The 21,441-nt window shown below is 37.6% G+C and overlaps 1 long non-coding RNA gene across 1 annotated transcript in view; it reads left to right on the top strand.

The window, feature by feature from the left end:
* Nucleotides 1-4,150: 4,150 nt before the first annotated feature.
* The window catches only part of LOC309844204, a 31,902-nt gene continuing 14,611 nt past the window's right edge, over nt 4,151-21,441 (top strand). Inside the window, exons 1-2 of the long non-coding RNA XR_014300545.1 lie at nt 4,151-4,380; nt 6,195-6,243. This is a non-coding gene — a long non-coding RNA (uncharacterized lncRNA). The remainder of the gene's footprint in view (nt 4,381-6,194; nt 6,244-21,441) is intronic.

Here is a 21,441-nt window from a genome sequence, read left to right as displayed (position 1 = left end):
CATCGTTCAACGTTTTGGAGTTTCATCAGGGCTTACACTTAAAAGAGGGCTTTCTCGATAGGTAACTTTTTTGTGGGGACATCCTGTTCACGCTTTCCTACTTGGGCCGGTTTTCCTATACCCCAACCCTCCTCCTACCCACTAAGATGTTCATATACAACTGGAGGTAGTCTGTTCTCTTGTAACCATCATTAATAGACCAGTGAGACAATTTCTCCTCCTGAGCAAAATGTCTCAGATATATGAACTCCCAAATTTCCTGGGATGCCGATATATAATTTACAGATGGAAACGGTTTTTAAGGGATCCAGGCCTAGAGAGAGCGTTAAAAGGGTGAGGAAATGTTTGTTGATTCACAATCAAGACAAAATGTGGTAGTGAAGGGTGCACTCTGCGGGAATTTGGAAGACTAGGAAATATGGGTTTTAATTAAGTCCTGTTTGTGCCACCTTGCAGAAATTACAGCCTCGCACTCTGCCTCAGTTTCCTTGTCTTCAAATGGATAAAGCATGGCTTCTAAGCTTCTTTCAACACTAAATTCTGGGATAATAAAGGACAAAATTGTTTTCAGATACCTAAAGTTATGAATATGAATACCTGTGTCTCATGGGAAAAGTATAACCAAATATATAATAATTTGGTCTGACAATTTTTTACTTTGTACATTTCAAAAAGAAAATATGTTAGGGCCCCTTCAGAAAAAAAATGAATTTAACTATATCATTAAAACTATATTAGGAAGAAATAATAGTTGTCACTCTATCCTTCACTTACATGATAACAGACATAATTTCAGTCTGATGTCTTAGGATTTTTCCAACACCATGTTCTCTCACACAAGTGAATGAATTATGAGTAGCAAAATGTACTAGGATCACTTTCCTCCAATTTTGCCCCCAAATCTAGCTTATATAGTTTTTAGGAAGAGGTTTCCAGTTGAAAGACAGGGAATTGTTTATCAGTGGGTGGTGTCTATGAGACAGGCAAAGTCTTCTTCTGATTGACCCTCATCATTGTCAGAATCTGCTTTAATCTTCTGTCTCCAGGTTGGTGAAGGCAGGAAACATAAAAAAGGCAGAAACAAGTTTAGAGCCAAAACATTTGCTTCACGTAGATACCACCGAAGTGTGATCACAACTAAAAGTTAACCAGTATTTTCCCGGTTCCAAAAGCACATCTGTCTCTCTTTCCCATAAAATGTTTCAAATCTCTAATTTCATTTTAAAGTTCTTTCTTCTGCAGCTTACAAAAAGATATTTTTCTTTCACTACTACTTTCCCGAAACTTCCAGCTTCTCACATAGTTTTAAATTAAAACTCTTTTGCTTCCTTCTTATCCTTTTTTAATGTGATAAATTCCATCCTCCATTATCCTTATCCTTAAAAATTTAACAGGATGAGAATTAGGTTACAACTGAAACATGTCCAAATTTTATGAGGTGGAGAGGTATGGGAGCTTAGCCCTGGAACCCAGGAGAAATACAGTGAAACAACCAGTTTCCTTAAAACAAAAGGAAAAACAAATGAAAAAACTCAAAACAACCACGTTGAAATTTGTGAAATAGGAGGCTGAAAATGTGAAAAATCTTTCATTGGATCTCCTTGATAGCATAAAGCTTGTTACAATTTTTTAAACATAGCAGATGTCTTAGAATATGGACATTTCTCAATATTTCTGACGTTTCTGTCTACCTGAGGTTAAATCCTTTTAAAAGACTCCTCACAGTAACAGTATTGAAGAACTTATTAAAGAAACTACTGTGCACTCTTGCCTTATTACTCAGTTAATCCTGCTCTCTATTTAGAGAGCAGTGCCAGCCAGGTTGAGGCTTCAAAGGAATGAGCACAAATATTTGCCATATCCTATGCAGTATAGTTTTGGTGATAGAATTCATTTCAGAAAATATCATTGAAGTTATAGTATAAGCAAATCTCAGCAACTTTCAAATGGATAAATAGAAGGTTAGCAAGAAAAGTGATGAGGGATTCTCAGTATCAGGAAAGAAACAACCAAGTTTATAGACCTGGGAGTTTTCTACATTTAAAAGACCAAGAAATCATGGCAGGCAGTGTTCTTATAAAATTTAAAAACAAAACAAAACAAAACAAAAAGCCACCCAAAACTTGAGCAAAATTAACAGGAATTTCAACATAGCTCAATATACGCACATACATACATAACCAGCCCTTCCGATAAGGTTGTCCTGATTTTATTTTTCATTTTCCTACACAGAGGAAGGGGGGAGGGGCAGAGAGAGAGAATCTTAAGCAGGCTCCACACTGAGCATGGAGCAGGGCTCTGTCGCACAACCCTGAGATAATGACCTGAGGTGAAATCGAGAGTCAGATGCTTAACCAACTGAGCCACCGAAGTGCTCAGGTTGTCCTGATTTTAATGGTCTGCCCAGAGTGCACAGACTTTGGTAACTCATTGATGGGGATCCCTTGCAAACAACATTTTTTCTGCCAGTATAAATTACAACAACAAACCAGGATTTGTGGACAGTGAATTTTAACCAATTCCTTGTGAGGGGTCAGGGTCCTTGGCCTTATTGCCCTTTGATTCCTTCCTGGGTTTTTTCCCCTTTCTCTGGACTGTCACACAGGGAGGCTGATATAACCAGCTGTGGTTTCCCTTCCTTTTTTAGGAGCTGCCTGCCAGCTGGGTATAACCAATGGAAAGCAAGAGCAGGAGAATGTCCTACCCCACTCCCCAAGCTCTAATTCCTGCCAAATGCCTCAGGACCTCTAACTCTGGACTGCAGTAACATTGCCTTTTCCTTTTATTCCCCCAACATTGGGATTGGAGTCACTTCATCCTGTCTTCTTTTTTTGTTTCTCAGCCCTTCTGTCACCTGTTTTACTAATTCCTTGAATTAAATTTTCCCTGTGTTGAATACTTAAAGCAGTTCCCGTTTTCCAGGTTGGAGCCTGACTCCATACATCCTACTAAAGGGCACTATTAGCTGATACACATGGAAAATCAATTGCTCCTTGATTTTTTTCTTTTTTTGCTAAAAATGTTTTTGTTTGTTTATTTATTTTATTATTATTATTTTTTTAATTGAGAAGAGAGAACAGGAGTGGGGATGGGGAGAGGCAGAGGGAGAGGGAGAAGCAGACTCCCCACTGAGCAGGGGGTCTGATGTGGGGCTGGGTTCCAGGAGCCTGGATCATGAGCTAAGCTGAAAGCAGACACTTAACCGACTGAGCCACCCAGGCACCCCTAGGAATTATTTTTTTATTGTGCCATATAGAAGGACTCATAAAGCGTTCAGTCCTCAGGAAAAAATCTTAAAAATTTCTTATAATTTTGTTTTTAAAATTTTTTTACTGTTCATTACCCAGAACTTCTCCATTAGCTGAGCCTGATACATAAATTCCATGCTAAAAAGAAGAGTAGCATTTAATATCTGTCAAGGTTTAATTTACATCACACAACGTCTATAAAACCCACTAATTCACCAGCTTATTTGTTAGGGGTTTCTCTGTCCCCTTGTATCTTAGAGAGAGAGAGAGAGAGAGAGAGAGAAAAGAAAAAGAGAAAGAAAAAAACTTTCTGTATAATTGATTTGAAATATCATGCATGTGGATCCTTGGGATGATATTTCAAGATCTAAATTACCTCTATATTTTTTTCCTCCCTCTATTATCTGCTACTGTTTCTCCCCTCCCTCACCACCCCTGTAAGTAGATCTCCTTCTGGGTGTTCATTGTTCATAGCCAGGATGAGGCAAAATGAAGGGCAAACAAAAATGATCTGTAAGTATTTTTGGCTTTCTTTTATAAAATCTGAAATTTCAAGGGGGGGAAAAAATCCAGGACACTGCCTAAGTATCTTGAAAAAGCTTCAAAAAGAAAAGGATTTCCTTGAAACTGGAAGAAGGATTTTCCTGGGCACATACAAGAGGAGAGAGAAACAGAGAGTGATCAGCATTTCCTGAGAAGAAACACGGAGCTGGGAGCCGATACTGCAGGATTTGCCCAAAAAGAGAGCCAGGAGTTGGCAGAGGAGTCTATGAGGTCATGCCTCTAGCATTCAGGTGTATCATGGGAGATGAATCATTGCACAAATGCCCCCTGGACCTCACTCATCTGTCCCAGGAATTATACTGGTTCTTCTTTCCATTGATCATTAACACCTAGGTGGCCACAGTGAGTATAGGAGCCACCAGGAAACATCTCTCTCTTTTTCTGTTCTCTGCACTTCAACACGGAGAGATGTAAACTGCCACCACACATCAAGATTCTGCTGGAAGATAGAGCCAACACAGACAAAGTGGATCCAAGAGATGGAGAAGGAGAAATTGGGTGCTGAAGACATTTGAGCCTGGATCAAGCTATTCTTGGAGCTAAACCTATCATCAGATTCTCAAGTTATGTGAGTAAATCAGTTCTCATTTAGCCAAAGTCAGTTAGGATTGAATTTTCTGTATTGCATTGGAAAGAGTTGTAACTGATACACTTGTCCCTAATATCCTTTCAAGGCCTTAGTGCTGGGACATAGTACAGAACTTACCCGATGACTAATAGTGGCTCCATGCCATATGATACCAATTTATTCTACTACTTCTATTGAGCAGGGCAAGGGGGGACTTATCATTATCAATAGGAAGTGGCATGTCAGAATCAAGTGGGAGTGCCCATTGTTGGCTGAATTTCCAGGAAGGATGAAACTCTTCTTGCCCCAGATAGAGTAAACCTTTTGATCAGCACAACATAGAATTCAATGGTCAAAGCAGAAGACATGAAACATAACAGCCTTTGGTCCCTGTATATCTCCCATCTCTTTATTGCTACATGCTACCTCTAGCATCTAGTCCTAGCCAACTAAAATAGTTTCCCAAATTGTCCACGCTACTTCATTTCTTAGTAACTTTGTACAAGTTCTTTTCCTAGGCTGAAAGGGACCTCACATACCACCTACCCTTCAAGACTTAGCTTGTATGCCCTAGCCTCTGTGAAATTTCACCTGATACCCACATGCCCTACTCCTCACACTTTCCACCCCCACACTCTAAAATTGATCACTTACTGTGTCACCCTCTGTACCTTCTATTGTGACTATATGCAGTTGCTTATTTCTCTCCCTCCCCTACTGGACTGAGCTCCGTGAAGGCAGGCATTCTCTCCAATTCTTGGAATTTTAGGGACCTGACCATTAGCTGTCAACAATTCTTTGTGATTAGTGGAAATAATTGAATAAAGGAATGTAGAAATAAAAAGAGGTATACATTTTTATAGCTGGGACCTTAAAGTTTACTTAATCTTTTAGTTTTTCAAAACATTTTATTTATTTATTTGAGAGACTGAGATCACAAGTAGGCAGATAAGCAGGCAGAGAGAGAGGAGGAAGCAGGTTCCTCGCTGCGGGGCTCGATCCCAGGACCCTGGGATCACAACCTGAGCCGAAGGGAGAGGCTTTAACCTACTGAGCCACCCAGGCGCCCAAAGTTTACTTAATCTTTGTGATCAAAATATTTGTCACAGTAATAGGAATTGCAAAGTTATAAATTCTAAGAGAGTGGAATGTTAAATTTCATTAGAACTCATTGTATGATAGCACTCTTTATTTTATTTTTGCATGAATATAGCAGTATTTTTGCAAAGTTTAAGAATTCTTGTTCTTTGAATTTAGCTACCTTTCTTTTCTCTTTTAAGAGTTTTCTATTCTCTTCAAGTATTTTACTTCTTATGCATTGTCTGTTTGCTCCTCAGGCTTACATAATATTTGTGATTAGAGAATATTTTATTATAGCCAAAACATCAGTTCAAATAGCACATGAAATCAGATACCTAACAGAACCAAGTGAATTATCATTGGAAAAAGACCCTCTACCCACTTTATACAAACACACACACACACACACACACACACACATTCATTTCCATACTCTTTAATAATTCCATGATTTCAACATCTTTGTGTAGGAAGGGAGTTGCTGTCACTTGAAAAGGTTACAGTAATGCATCCTGTTTCTTATAGACCTATAGAAATCTGGGCATGGTTAGAAGCAGGAGGATGAACAAAGTGGGAATCGACATAACTCTGCATAAAAATGTAGCCAGTTATCTCCATTTAGGGTACACTCAGTATAGATTATATTTGGAGAAATGTTTCTTTTTTTTAAATGTGAATTGTTGTTGATAATTATTACTCGCCCTTGGTGTATATATTTGTGTTGAATCCAACAGATGATCTAGAAGAATGAGGTGGTGAGCAAATCTTCACCGCTACCAACAGGTGAAAACTGAAATGCAAATGCTCCAGAAACTGTGCTGTTAGAGACCTGTGTTGCTTGACTCGGCCTTTGGGAAAAGTATTGCTGCAAATAATATCCTGTGGGTTGCCCTGGTTGGGAAAGAGGGATGAACCATCCATGAGATTTAATTACCGTGAGTGGTGTATAAGGCAGTGAAGATATATAACTGTAGAGCAATGAAGGAAGGTGCTGTTCAAGATGAAAGTAAACAATGGTGGACCTTGAGACAAGGAGCCAGGCTAGGAATGAGGTTATGCTCTTAAGGATCTCTATGTAAATATTCTACCTTAAGGTTGTTGTTGCTCTTATCTTTTGGACTATTGGGAAGTTTGATTTTGTGAACAGTTTTTAATCTTTTATGTTGTAATTCTCTTCATTTGCTTCTAACTTTTAGCTGTTATTAACACCTGCACAGACTAGGGTGGTGGGGTGTGGATCAATCAAGGAGAAGACCAACATCAGCAAGTAATAACCTATTGTACATTGCACTTCCCAAAGGCCATTGTGTTGTGGTCCCAACTTTTGGCAGTAGCAGGGGAAATGAGTAATGGTCTGAGAAAGAGCATGGAGAACAAGGCTTCTGAAAGGGCTATGGAAGAGCAAATGACTCAGGAGCAGACATGGGGGTGGAGAAAGGGGGGCAGGGTATTGAATGCTGGGGTCGAAAACTTCTTTGTCAAAAGAATCAGAACTTCCTGTCCATTTGAATTTCAAATATTGCATTGCCAAGGCCTCCTGTGCTCCCCTCAGATCTTGCTCTTTCTTCCCGCTTGCTTTAGCTTTCATCATTTTTAACTTGGATTTTGGCGACAGCCACCTGCATTGGCTCCTGTTACCAGTTGCTTCCTAGCTCTGGTCTGGTTCTCATCCCTAGTGCCACCATGGCCATCTTTCTAAAGGGTGCTGGCCCATGACCAGCTCTGCCAGGATCTCCTTAAAAAACCCTTCTTTCCTTCTTTCCACCTGCTTCTTGTCCTCAGGATTTTTTTTTGAAAAGTTGCACCTTTCCTTTGGCAACCTAGGTATTCAAAGTTAATAGATTCTTGTTTGGTTAAGAGGTGCCATTAGAGTCATATTAATGGAATCATGCTAAACGGATTCCATTTAAAGATTTTACCCATTTAAAGATTACGCAAATTTTCAGTATTGAGACAGATGGCACCACAGTAGGAGCAGTGATGTCCTTGAAAGTCTATTTTGTTGAGGAAAGTAAATGTTCACATCATGATCAAAAGGCTTGTGAGATACACTTCTTTAACAATTCTGTAATTCCATCATCAAAATTTCTGGTCATAGAGGTATCTGGGTGGAGAGAGATGGTAGTAAGATGGAGACAGTGGTGGGGTCAGTAAACAGATTTTGTATACAAATGGATTGATTTGAGGGCATGTCTCTTCAGCTTTCCCCTCCATCTTTACCATGTTACATCAGGGGCTTAATAGCACACACGGCCCATTTAATTTCCTGAAAATTAGTTATTTATAGCATTTTTAAAAGTCTTCTGTGAAGTTAATTCCATGCCTGAATTTTTTAATGTGCATAATGATTTTGTAAACACATGGAAGAGAGAGGAAGAGCCAGAAAATATGCCCCTTTATGCATCCCAGTAAGTCATGCCATTGAAAAGGGGCCCAGACTCAGCTTTGAAATCCAGTCTGGAGTTCCAATTATCCCTCTCTTTTCATATGCCTTGTCTGTCATGATTGACTGGATAGCATAAAGCTGATATATAGTCTTGTCTTCATCGGTATTGCAGAAAAGTACACTGCTGACGTCTTTATACGTGTCATTAATATAAAATTTCTCCTATATCAACAATGATGTTATAATACATTCAACTTTGGTATTTAGTTTATATGCCTTAAATTCAAAAGCTCTTCACCCACTGCTGCCCACATACGCTGACAACTGTTCTGATCCCAGCAGGAGTAACAGATTTTATTTCTTAAGCATTGCAGAACTACAACCAGAGTGTTATTATTAGATGAAAGATCTCATACTGGCTTTGCGATAGAGAAAAAAGGAAGAACTGAGGTGAAAATAATCTAGACTATTTAAAAATGCCCCACATTTTCAAAATTGTAATTCAATTTGGTTTTCAAAGGTAGCATATTCACATGGATCAAAATCCAAAAGGTACAAAATTGTATACAGACAATAATTTCTGTCGTGTCCCTGTTCTGCCATCCAGTTCCTCCAGGTTAAACTGATATTATAAAATGTTTGTATTTTCTTCCAGAGATAGTCTACGTATATACAAACAAGTGTGAACACACATATCTGTTTAAGTATATATATTGTTTATTTTCCCTTAACAGCTTACTTTGGAGATGTATTTAAATAAGGTATTTAAATATTTTTTTCTGGTTGCATACTATTCCATTGTAGGAATATATATATATTATTTTACCAGTGCCACATGAATGGATATTTAATTGGTTTCCAATCTTTTGCTAGATATTCCATAAGATATCCCTATAGTTACATCATTTTGCCTATGGACAGGTACTACTTTAGCATAAACTCCTAGAAGTTGAATTTCTTTGTTAAAAGTATATGTGATAATAGTTTAAGGAATATAATTTATTCCTATTTCTATTGTGATTAAAAAAAAAAAAAGTCAAAAGGAACAAATGAGTGCATTTTGAAAAATAAGTCTTCCTCATACTCCTTTGCCTAACCACACATTTCCTTTCCCCAGAAGCAGGTGTGTCTCTAGTGTCCTGTATAAAAACCTTTCCTTGATTTTATACACACAAGCATAGGCACATACGTATCTCTATGGGCAAGAATGTATCTATAGGAGAATTTAATTTGTTGAGTTAGATTTGTATTTTATTATGTACTGTAGTCTACAAGGAACAGAAGGCTCTTACAAAAATGGCTGAAAGGATTCAGTGTAACCATTTAAGTTAGGAACATACTCTTATTGCCTCCTATACCATCATCATTTAAAGTGATAATTCCACTGATTTTCTCTATGCACATCTGTTCTGTGTAAAGGGAAAGGACGCTAAAAAGAACCCTGCACTGTCCTCAGCCAAAAATTGTCTGATGAGATCCATTCTTGAGTTTGCTCTGTATGCCTGGTAAAGAGCAGCACTCTGTAATCCTACCCTCCTTGTCAAGGGCTTCTCTTCCTCTTTTTCTTAGGCTGGATCCCCTGTTTCCTGTAGCCCAGGTAATCCTCTTTCTCTTAGTGTTCTCCCTCTCTTTCTTCTCCCTCTCTGACACACACACACACAGACACACACACACAGAACCACACATTCTCTCTCCCTCAAAATATATCTTCCAATAGCCAGAGAGCATGAGTGTGTAGGAGGTAAATTTTTTGAGATCTTGCATTTTAAAAAAAAAATTTTTTTTCTTTATTCTTCCCTCTCATTGGTTGACAATGGAGTTTTAGATGGGAAATACTCGACCCCTCCCCCAGAAATTTGTAGGCATTCCTCCAGTCTTACTGCTAAGAAATATAATGCCAGGGGCTTGGATGGCTCATTCCATTAACTGTCTGCCTTCTGCTCAGGCCATAATCCCAGGGTCCTGGGATTGAGTCCCACATCAGGCTCTTTGCTCAGTAGGGAGCCTGCTTCTCCCTCTGCCTGCTGCTCTCCCTGATTATGCTCTTTCTGACAAATAAAAAATAAAACCTTAAAAAAAATACAATGCCATTGTGATTTCTAACACAATTTTTTCCTCTTTGGAAACTGTGTGATCTCTTTATCTCCAGTATTTAAAAATTTTCTAATGATATGCCTTGATGTGATTTTATTTTCATCTATTATATTGAGCAATGGCTAGGTAGGCCTTTCAATCTGGAAATTAAGGTCTTATTGTTGTGGAGAATTTTCCTGAATTATTTCACTAATTATTATTATTTCACCAATGATTGCCTCTTGAATGTTCTTTTTTCTCCTTTGTTCCTTTTCGAGTCATTGTATGTGTGTGTGTGTGTGTGTGTGTGTGTGTGTGTGTGTGTGTATACAAGTATATACATATTTGAATTTGCTATATTTTTTGAGAAAATTTCTCAACTTTATTTCACAATTGAAGTTTTTTTCTTTCTTTTTTTTTTTTTTTTTTTAATTAATCTCTGCATCCAAGGTGGGGTGTCAATTCATGATACCAAGATCAAGAGTCGAATGCTCCAGTAAGCAAGCTAGGCACTCCCTAACTGACATTCTTATGTACTATAAATTTTTTGTTTATTTTTATGTTGTCAGTACTTTTATAACATAAACTTTACCATTTTAACCAATTTTTAGTGTTATTTACATTCACATTGTTGTACAATCATTAGTATCATCCATCTCCACAACTTTTTCATCTTCCAAAGCTGTAATTCTATACCCATTAAATAATCCCCCATTCCTCCTTTCCCCAAGCCTCCTGGTAACCACAGTTCTATTTTCTGTCTTTATGACTTTGATAACTATAAGTACCTCACTTAAGTAGAATCATACAATATTTGTCCATTTGTGTCTGGCTTATTTCACTTAATATAATGTCTTCAGTTTTCATCCTTGTTATAATGTATATCAGAATTTTGTTCCTTTTTAAGGCTGAATCATTTTCCATTGTATGCATATATCACATTGTTTATCCATTCATCTGTCAGTGAATGCTTAAGGTGTTTCCTTATTGCTATTGTAAATAATTCTTCTATAAACATTGATGTATCATATTTTTTATTTATACAATTATGTATTTTTCAGGAGTTTTCTGAATGTTCAACTTGTATTATATTTTTTAAGGCTGTGAAATCTTAATTCTCTGAAGACATGAATGTTAGTGTGTGTGTGTTTGTATGTGTATATAGATAGATATAGATATAGGTATAGATATATTGTGTATATATAAATTTTTATCTCCCTGCATGGTATTCAAGTTGAATTTGTCTGCTTGTTTATTTTAATATGTTTTCCATGTTAGAGTCTTTTTTCCCCCCAGATTTCTTATAATCTTTGATTTTCAACTCTTGATTAAGAATGAAAGTCTAAAAGCCAATAGGGAGCTCTGAATGCATATATGTATATGGGGCTTACTGACCTTGAACTTTACAGCAAGGTGGTCTGGGAAGGCTGTGTATTGGACATCCTTGTTAGCCATAATTTTAGGTCTTTCCAGTTGGGATAGACAGGTTTCCAGAGAAAAGTCCATCTATCTCTTTCCTGGAGTGTTGATATCTGGTTGCCAGTGCCTGGGGAAACAGCTGTGGAAAGGGTTTGAGGGGATATTTTCGATAGACTATTCAAGTATTCAACAGCACTTGGTCTCTCTCCGTCCAGAATAGAACCATGGACTTATCCAAGGTTGAGAGAGTCAGTCCCCCACTGGTGTGGAGTTGGGAATCTAAAGAGATGATTGCTTCTCCATCAGCTTTTACCCAGTCCTTCAGCACTGACCTTGCGTCTTTCATTTTCAGTTCCACAATTACCTAGTGCTTCCATTTCTTGAACCTTCTGAGGATTCTGCAGTGTTAATGGGAATTCTCAGCTTTCCCTTTTACAGCTTAGTTTCCACTCTATGAGGTCGGCTAAATCAGTCAAACTTCATCCACCTATTTTCTAATTTTCAAAAGTATGTTGCTGTTACCTCATCTCTTCCTCCCCATCTTTTTTGTGTCTTCAAAAAAATGCCTCAGATTGCTTTCACAGGATTTCCTGAAGTGGTAACTGTTAATATGTGTGTGTTCAGTTCTTAATTTAACCATGAACTCGCCCCCCATATTTAATGCTTGCCTGGAAAAGATAGTAAGGATCTCCTTGATTCACCAAACTTCCAAATGATTTAGGGTTTTAAAATTTAATTTTATGCCAGCGGTGCCTGGCTGGTTCAGTTGGTTAAGCATATGACTCTTCGTTTAGGTGCAGGTCATGAACTCAGGATCCCGTGATTGAGCCTACCTGGGGCTACGTGCTGGGTATGGAGCCTGCTTGGGATTCTCCCTCTGCCCCTATAGGTCCCCTCTAAAAAAATTTAACTTTATGCCATTAACTTAATGCTACCTTATTGAAAATTCTCACATTTCCTTATTTCAAGATAATAGAAATTGGTTTATTTTTCCACAGCTAAGACATTAAAGTTTGGGTCTAAGTCACATGACGTTTCCATTCTGAAAAAGCATCAGCAAATAACTCTATTTATTTTAAGGTGCAACTTGCCTATAGACACTCTATTAGAAGGAATAATCATTAAGAAAATTGCAATTAACTTACAGTGGATTTAAAATTATAAATGAGTTGTGTTATTTGGTCCTCATTTATCAAGAAAATGGGCTCCTCTTGGTGGTCTTTTAGAAGAAGTTTAATAATATTTTCTTTGAGGTCATGGCAATTGGTCAAATTAAAGTAGTGTTGCAATAATTCAAATGAATCTACAAGAAAAAAAAAACCTTAAAAATAAAAATGGCACCTGTTTATTACCCAGATATATCTGTTCCCTCTGCTTCATTTTAGTCATAGCTATTTAATTTCCTGAAGCAAAAAACAAACAGATTTTTCACTAATGTCAGTACTGCAGAGCTAGCATAGGACAGAAGAGCCAGCTGTACTCGATTTCGTCTTATGCATCATCAACAAAATTGGCAGCTAAGTTCTGATTTCAGAGCCTTTATGGTTAATGATGATGTACAAGCTGTGCTTGATTTTCAGATACAGGACTGATCTTTGCTGACAGAAAAATCTATTTTTGATTTGTAAATTGAGCAAATTTGATGCAAAATTATTGATGTAGGATAAACGCAGATCATGAAGATATCATTTTTAGACTCACATTTCTCCCCCTAAAACCACTTCAGTTTATTATTATTATAATCATCATCATCCTTATAATTATTAGCATTATGATGATGGTAACTAAGTATTTAACTAAAATTGCAGGGAAGTTTTGTGAATGAGTCATATATCGATAAGTCTTATACTAACTTAAGGATGTGACTGCAATGAAAGGAGCAACAGAACTAATTAGCAATCAATTCTATTAGCATCTTTAGCATCCTTAGCATCCCTGTTTGGGGATAAGGCTATTTCACAACCATATGTTGCAACTGATCATGAATAAAAGCTTCCAACCTTATGTTAAAGAATGCTGGAGCAAACAGGTGCGAAAGAGGGGGGAAAAATGCTTCCTTGATTATAAGCACTTTGACAACAGAATTGTATTTCCGTCCTTGCTTAAAGAAGCTACTATATTTTTTTGAGTTCATACAAATCATTTTATCATACTTGCCAGTGGTGTACCACTGAATTTTTTTTTTTGAAGAGGCAGCAGTTATGGCTCTGTGTAAAGTCATGTAGATGTAGCATCTCATCTTGGATGTTCTTTTGTCTTGGCCCCATTTAGGAGCCCTGACCACACATAGCTGATTCTTTCATGCTACCTGTTTCCTGGAGATGGTGCTTCCTACCCCTTACTCTGTTTTGCCCCTTTCTTATTCCATACCTATCACTCCTTAACCTTATCATAACTTACCTGTCTTTTGTCCCAACGACTTAAGATTTTGCAAGGATACATGTGTTAAGAGCTTGAAAAATGTTTATTTTTTTAGATGTGTTATCCTTCTAGGAGTACAGATTTGCATTTTAAGAAGAAACTCTTGAAGACCTATTGCCAGAAGTTGAAATGTCACATTTTTCTGTCTGTCAAGTGTGGCAAAAATCCATATTCTATAATAACTGGCTTTTACTTATTGATTTTACCCAGCTTAAAATGTGTGTTTCCGAAGCATAATGAGATCGAGATTAAGATCAAAGGAGTCAAATGGATCTAGTTCTGAAACTCAACTCTGCACTAACTAGCTGTTAGTCCCATTTTACTTATCTTTAAGATGTGATACCAGTACCTACCTTCTAGTGCTATTGTGAGAAGAAAATGAATTAATGCATGAAAACATTACTATAACATTGAGTAATAGTAAGGGTTCAATAATCATGAACTGCTATTATTTTTTATGTAATTGATGTTGTAAAATTCAAATAGTCCAATTACTGGCTTTTCTTAGTCTCAAATATAGGATATGTATCTATATGTAGATATCTCTACATATAATCCTATACAAAGGATATGTATATGTCAAATATATAAAGCATCAGGCCTTGTTCAACTTTATTTCCCCAGGACTCTGCATATAATAAATAATTGGCACATAAATACTAAATTTTATTCAATCCACCATCAGATGTCTTTGATTACAATATAAATATACTATCAAGCAGAAATGGCTTACTTAAAGAAGACTGTTTTTCACACTTATGTATTTTAATTGAATCAAATGGTTTTTTTGTGTTTGTCTTCAGTAGAATCAAATGAAGCATTCTCTTAAAAGACAGGCCCATTCCTTCTGTCATCAGCATAACGGAAACCTCACAACTATAAGCAATAAACCAGTATCCTAGGGCCGCATTTATGATCAAGAGGCACATTAGATACTTCCAGATTACTAGCAAAATACACCAAATTATACTCCAGAGGTCTTAAAGAGTTATTCTCTCCCTGTAAAGTGCCCTGGTTTGTTATCAAGGAATAATTTAAACATTTGGGGAATCTGTTTAAATAGTATCAACAAGACAACAGCAGCATCAATGATGTTTTGTTCAGTTCTGTAGGGTCTAATAAGGGCTGGGAGTTAAAAAAAAAAAAACTTTCAGAAATGGGGATGAACACCTGTTGTTCAAGAATCATTAAAATGAGCATCCGAGAGGCCATCTCCAGGTATAGAGTTTACTTAGTATCTGCAGACTCAACCCAGGAGTCTTTTTTTAATTGTTTCTATAGACTGAGTTCAAAATCCTGTCAAAATGAGTGACAGATGAGTGACTCTAAATGAGTCTAATGCAAAATACCAAGTCCTCAACTAGATAATTTGAAGTTTAACAAAATCTAGAGACTGATTGTTTAGAAGCTATTGGATCATTTTTAGATATTAAAGTAACTAAACTCATGCAGGGACTGAGTTCTGGGATATAGATGTGAGTGGAGTAATTGAACTTTGCCCCTCCCCATATTTGGCCACACTTGCATCTTCATTCTTTAGAAACACAGTCAATGTGTTTCCACCTCTGCGAAGCCTTATCTTGCTTTTTCCCCTTGAATCAGAGTGAAGTCACTCGAGGGAACAACACTGAGCTTCCTGGTGAAGTGTCCCTCCGAGGCCTCCCACTCCAGGCGAGAGCCATTTACCATCCAAAAGCAGATGCACTCATCAAAACGAATGCTCCTTGCCCCATCACAACAGTTCCATGTCAGGGTCTTCCCACGTTCCTCACTGCCACATCCAGGAGCTAAGGAGCAAGCAGATACCTGATCGCCTCACGTCTTTCATCTTAAACTGGCTGTCCTCCTCTTCTTTAAAGAGATCAAACATCCATTTTGGCCTACATTTCTCTGATTGTGAGCCTACCTAGCTCACAATCAGAAGCTCAGGCTCACTTTGTTACCTGCTCTTTTTATTACCCATTGGCCAATTCCCGCCCACGGCCTGTTTTTGTAAATATAGTCTTATAGGAACAAAACCACGCCCATTTCCTTACACATTCTCTATGGCTGCTCTCACATTAAGAAGGCCAAGTCAACTAGTTATGGTAAAGGCCATCTGGCCTGCAAAGCTTAAAATGTTTGCTATATGGTCTTTTTTGTTGTCATTTTCTTTTTTGTTATTTATTTATTTATTTATTTTATTGTTCTTACGTAGTTGTTTTCTTTTTTAAAATTATTTTATTTTATCATGGTGAGTGTACTCTTTAAATCTTATCCGTCCCTCACGAATTCCTCTTGGCCTCCAACACAGCTCTCCTCTGGTAACCATCAGTTTGTTCTCTGTAATAGAGTCTGTTTCTTGGTTCAACTCTCTCCTTTTCTTTTCCTTTGCTCCTTTGTTTTGTTTCCTAAATTCCACATATGAGTGAAATCACATGGTATTTGTCTTTCTCTGAAGGACCTACTTCACTTAGCATTATACCTCTAGCTTCATCCATGTTGTTGCAAATGACAACATTTCATTGTTTTCTTATGGATGAATAATAGCACATTGTGTATATCTATACCACATCTTCTTTATCCATTCATTTATCGAAGGACACTTGGGCTGTTCTCATAGTTTGGCTATTATAAACAATGCTACAATAAACATGGAGGTGCATTGCATGTATCCCTTTGAATTAGTTTTTGGTTTTTTTTTTTTTTTTTTTTTTTTTTTTTTTTTTTTGGTAAACACCCAGTATTGCAATTACTGGATCATGGGTAGTTCTATTTTTAACTTTTTGTGGGACTCCATATTGTCTTCCACAGTGGCTGTACCAGTTTGCATTCCCACCAACAGTGCATGAGGGTTCTTCTTCTACATCCTTACCACCATCTGTTGTTTGCTGTGTTGTTGATTTTAGCCATTCTGACAGGTGTGAGGTGATATCTCATTATAGGTTAGATTTGTATTTTCCCTGATGATGAGGGATGATGAGCATCTTTTCATGTGTCTGTTGGCCATCTGTATGTCTTCTTTGGAGAAATATCTGTTCATTTTTTCTGCTCATTTTTAATTGGATTATTTGTTTTTTGGGTATTGAGTTGTGTCCGTTCTTTATGTATTTTGGATACTAACCCTTTATCAGATATGTTATTTACAATTATTTTCTTCTACTCAGTAGTTTGCCTTTCAGTTTTGTCGATTATTTCCTTTGCTGTGCAGAAACCTCTTGTTTGGGGGCCTTTTGTAGAAAAAGGTTGCTAATCTCCACCCTATACATTTGTATGTCCACTTATCTATTACTTCTACTGTCACCTCAAGCCCGCCCACTCTGACACCTGGAGCTAACAGTGCATCACCAGCGAACTTGTCTGCATCTTCAATTTCATTTCTGAGTGTTGCCTTTGCTATCACACCGTAGGTAAAACCCGGATGTGCCTTGTAAAAATCATTCCAAACACCCAGCTCTTTGAAGTTTGTATCATCAGATTTTGTTACCTACTACCTCTCCTTGTTGTTGTCATCTAGAGAATTTCGTTGTCTTCTTATATGATAACTTTAGCATATGGCATATTGTCTTTTTATTATTCTCACAGACTTCCCTCTTACTGACTTCAAAACCACATGGATGATACATCTAATACCTTCAACTCTCAGTTTCTGGATCTCCTGACCCTTCATTATCATCCCCTTATCTCTGCTGCCCTCTCTCACCTGGCTGAGCTTCAATCGTGGTCACACCTAATAGACCCTGTGCACCAAAACAACTGAATTGTGATGGAGACACAGTAACTATGCTGGCCAGGATCACTTTAAATTCTGGCTGTATATCTCAAATGGGTAGTTGTATTTAGTCATGATTTTCCAGAGAAACAGACGAACAGAACATAATCAATCAATTGATCTATAGAGTTATTATAAGGAGTTGGCTTATGTAACTGTAGGAGTCTGAACTCTGATCAGCAGGTGGGAGACCCAGAAAGTGAATGATAAGTTCCAGCCCATGCTTGGAGGCCTGAGAACCAGAAAAGCCAATGATATAAGTTCTAGTCTGAGTTTGAAGGAAGAAGACTGATGTCTCAACTCCAAAATAGGTAGATTGAACAAATTCTCCCTGCCTTATCTTTTTTGTTCTATTCAGGCCCTTGGTGGATTGGATGAGGCCCACCCAGATTCTCAAGGGCAAGGGCTTTGTCTTTGTATCTTACATGTCTTTGTAGTTGGTTTCATAAACACTTGTTGAACGGATGAATGAATCAATGATATAAATGAGCAATAGCCTAAAGATAAAAGTTATTAATATGATGTTCTACTTTTGAGATTTGCATTGGCATTTTTACTTTAAAAAAATCAGAACGATTTCTTTTAGGGTTATACTAATTCCTTTTAAACTACTGCTAATTTGTGTGACTTATCCATATGCATCTAAATTAATTTTTCTAACTTTAAGTAAGGCTTATAAATAAATAAGTATACATATATGTATGTAGATGGATGGCTATATATACACCTACCCACACATATATAAAACATATGTTAGTCCTGTTCTAAGAATCTGCCAAACTTTCTTGGTAAGACTTGCCAATTGCAATCATGTGACAGGATGACAGTTCTCTTCTCTGGGAGAAGTCCAGAATTCCAGTGTCTGGGACAGAAATAATATAGACCAAGAAACATATATAGCTGATGATGGATGATTTTGGCTCCCATAATGTGAGGTTTGGTCTTATTGGGAGACTTTGAAAATCATTAGACCAGAAATCATTTTTCATTTCTACACAGCTAAAATTTTTCTTTTTTGTATTTCTGTATGCAGGCATACTGCAAAGACAATTTCTGGTCAATATGGGTTTATACTAAACTCTACCACTGAATGATCACACGAGATCTTTTTGCCAGCGTAGCTGCCTTATTTTTATCAGCATAGTAAATATGTATCCAAATACACCCAATTACGGGTTCTTTCCTGTTGTCAATAACATAGGACAGCTTAAGAGTAAAGATGTTTTCACTCTTAGGCAGAATTGATTCAGAGGAGATGATTGGGACACTCCAGTGATTGCATTTATGCATACAGAGGAGGTAACAGTAAGGGATGCTTTCAGTGGCAGGCAACAAAAGAATCAACTAGCTGTGGCTTCAACAAATTTGAGCTCAGTGTCTTAATGACATTAAGGCTGCCAGCTCCACAATTCTACTGGCCTTGTCTTCAAAGTCACATGATGGCTATAATACAAGTGTGTCTGGCACATTTGTCCCCGCTAAAAAGTGTTTAAATGCAGGAAGCAGGATGTGTTGTGTGCATGTGAAGTGTCTCCTTTTATACCAGTCAAGGAGAGAAAACCATTCAATACACTTCTCTTTACATTTTATTGGTTATAAACTGGTCCCCTGACAGCACTTAGACCAACTGCTAGAGCCACCTTCTGAACAAATTTGGGGTTTGATTTGAAAGAATAAAAACGGGAATGGCTTTTGTCTGGGTAAGGAATAGTGTCTCCCATAGAGGGCCACCAAGACCATTTATGCTTAGGAAAGAAATCATGCTTAGGTTGAATCTTGAATTCAGGTAGAATTTGGCCAAGTAAATAAAGTTTGAAAGGGTTGAAAAGAATGAGAAAGCAGGTTCTGCAAATGTATGGAAAAAGAATTGAAAATAATTAGATATAGCTGAACATTCTATGCATGTAGAATCAGAGGGGAGAGACTATAGAGCTTGGCAGGACTCATGTCATGAAGGCAGTGTGGAAGCAAGGAGGCAAGTTCTCACACCTTCAGGCATTCGTTCTGAAGTTGCTAAAGTAGCAAATAAATCTGTCTGGGCTTTCCCTCCATCCGTGGCTAAGGAAATCCAAACTTCATGGACAACACTGTTATCTCTCTATTTTGAAGAAGAAAAGTGAGAGCAGTCATTACTTAGGGGATCATGTTTCTCTCTCTCTCTCTCTCTCTTTCTCTGCCTAGCTAAATCTTGCTTGGAGATATTTTAAATATTTGTCAAACCAAATTGTATTCAATGGTTATGGAGCCTCAGGGGCTTTTGCAGCTGTATTACCCTTACTAAAATCTTTGGGGAAAAAATAGTTGAATGCTTAGCATGAAACCGATCCCATTACTTTGATCACTATGAATTAGACCAAGAGATCAGAAGCTGGTGGGTGATTATAAACCAATATAATCAGATCTTATCACAGTGGGAAGGTTAACGGAGTGAGGGATGGATGCCAGAAATGTCAATAGCAGAGACAAAGTGCAGAGCGGGGAGGAGTGGTAAGAAAGAGCTGGAGAGAGAATAAGAGAAAGGGAAAGTGAGCAATAGCTGAGTTCTACCAAGTAACATAGTAAGTCTTTGGGGTTTTTTGGTTGTGGTTTTTTATTTTTAAATTTCTTTTTTTTAAGTTTTAATTTTAATTCCAGGTGTACAATAGAGTGATTCAACAGTTTTATACATTGCTGGGTGCTTCACACAACATGTGTACTCTTTAATTCATCACCTATTCCACCCACCCCCTCTGGTAACTATCAGTTTGTTCTCCGTAGTTAAGAGTCTATTTAACACAGTAGGTCTTTGATCTTGGAAACTGGGTGGAAAAAAAGAACATAGAAAGTGTCAACTATTGAATAGTTTTTTTTTTTAAAGATTTTATTTATTTATTTGACAGAGAGAGATCACAAGTAGGCAGAGAGTTAGGCAGAGAGAGAAGGGGAAGCAGGCTCCCCACTGAGCAGAGAGCCTGATGTGGGGCTCGATTCCAGGACACTGAGATCATGACCCGAGCTGAAGGCAGCGGCTTAATCCACTGAGCCACCCAGGCGCCCTGAATAGTTTTTTAGTGACCTGGATCATATTATCATCATTATTATTAGACCATAGAAATACTGAGTCTATTTTCAAAGTGCCATGGAATTCTGTTGCCCCAATTAATAAAATATATTCAGATAAAATTATTGATGAAGGATGCAAACATACATTGTTTTGAATTGAATTGAATTGAATTACTCTGTACCTTCCAAGGTAAACATCTAAGGTGTGCAGTCTTTAGGAATATTCATGCCAGTGTTTTCTTTCTGTAAGTTTATGGGGAACAGCACCTAAAAGAAGCCTTTTGTTCTTTGCTGGGTAGTTCTGAATAAGAAAATGAGTCAAAATGGAACCAGGTAATCACAGAGGCATCAAGAAAAAGAGAAAACATGCTTAACTATTAGAAATTGAGAGCCAGAAAAGACATGATTCATGGGTCTGCCAGGCTGGGGAGTATGGCCTGAAGTGCGATAGAAGCAGACTGGAGAACAGGAGAGAAATGTGCCGGGAAAGTAGGTAACAGGGTCCTGTTCCAGTTAAAGCATATCTTATGTCTCTTAGAATAGTAGCTCAAGGTGGTTATGCTTCAGAATTACTTGAAGGAATCTTGGAAACCCTTTTCCAGACCTTACTCAAGACCTGTTGAATCAGAATATGACTTATGCCTCTGGCCCAGTGCCCACCCATGGAGCTTTCACCCGTCCATCGTGGAAATATCCATATAATGATGCAACAGTGCTTTCTTGAAAGGGACTATCTTTAGTTCTCAGACCATGGCCATCTTAATTTTTCACTGGAATATTCTTCCTTTTATGGAATAGTTGTGTACAATCATGCTACTTTTTAAAAATGTTCTTAGCAAAGTAAAAATTAGCAAAACCGTTGCTCAGTTGTATCCTTGGGTAATTTACC

Source organism: Mustela nivalis (assembly GCF_964662115.1).
Source record: "Mustela nivalis genome assembly, chromosome: 11".
Classification (NCBI taxonomy): Eukaryota; Metazoa; Chordata; class Mammalia; order Carnivora; family Mustelidae; genus Mustela; species Mustela nivalis.
This window is presented reverse-complemented; position numbering and strand designations above follow the sequence as displayed.